Here is a 921-nt window from a genome sequence, read left to right as displayed (position 1 = left end):
TTGAAAACAGAATTAATAATTTCAAAATAAACCTTTGGTGCTACTTTTGTAGCATTAGACTTGTCTATCTGCCCAGGTACAAAAGCACTTATGGAAAGGGGAAACTTAAGAAATCATATTTTAGTAGCAGTAGGAAACTAATCTTATTTCAATCATCTCTGTAAAATTGCAGTAGGTTAAAGAATTGAAAACGAATTAAGATTCAATTGTAAAAATTAAAATTTTCTGTAAAGTATTCTTTTGCAGTTCCAAGTAATTTGTAAGGGAAATCTCATTAATTTTTCTTTTACTTGAATTTTATATTTATAACTTGCAGCTTAAAGTTTAAGTGTTTTGACTCTGTGGAACAAATAATGGAGATTTCCGTAGTATCTTTGTTGGCATTATTGAGATAAAACTTCTATACAGGCACAACATAAAAATTTATAGTTTAGATTTTCTTTAATACGGGCCTCAAAAAAATTGGCTTAAACACTCAGCTAAATGAAAAAAACTCCAGTGTTGAGAGAAGAATTACTTACTTAATGTAAATTATTATTGACATTCAGACGATTGTTATTCTAATTTTAGAGTGGTTTCCAATTTTAACTTCAATGCAGTCAGTATCCTCTCCCCTTTGATATATGAAAAAACCCCAGGCCAGATACTAATCTTTGAAGTTACTAGTTTTCTATTTGGCAGCATAAAACACTTGGTTTATTTTGCTTTGGTTGGAAAATGAGCTACTACTTAAATCCCAGCAAAAGATTCTGATTCTAAAGATGAATGTACTTCACAGCTGAAACAAAAGTACTTGCTTAATTCCAAATTTCATTTTAAAATTATAAAAACAAATAATCTGATGACTCTTTGCACAGTGCCGTTACTATTGTCCTTATTTTTATTGTAGTATTTTTAAAAAGTTTTTTCAATAGCTTGTAT

The sequence above is a fragment of the Chinchilla lanigera genome, unplaced genomic scaffold (assembly GCF_000276665.1).
Source record: "Chinchilla lanigera isolate Chin_1 unplaced genomic scaffold, ChiLan1.0 scaffold00050, whole genome shotgun sequence".
Taxonomy (NCBI): Eukaryota; Metazoa; Chordata; class Mammalia; order Rodentia; family Chinchillidae; genus Chinchilla; species Chinchilla lanigera.
Note: the sequence above shows the minus strand (reverse complement) of the source record.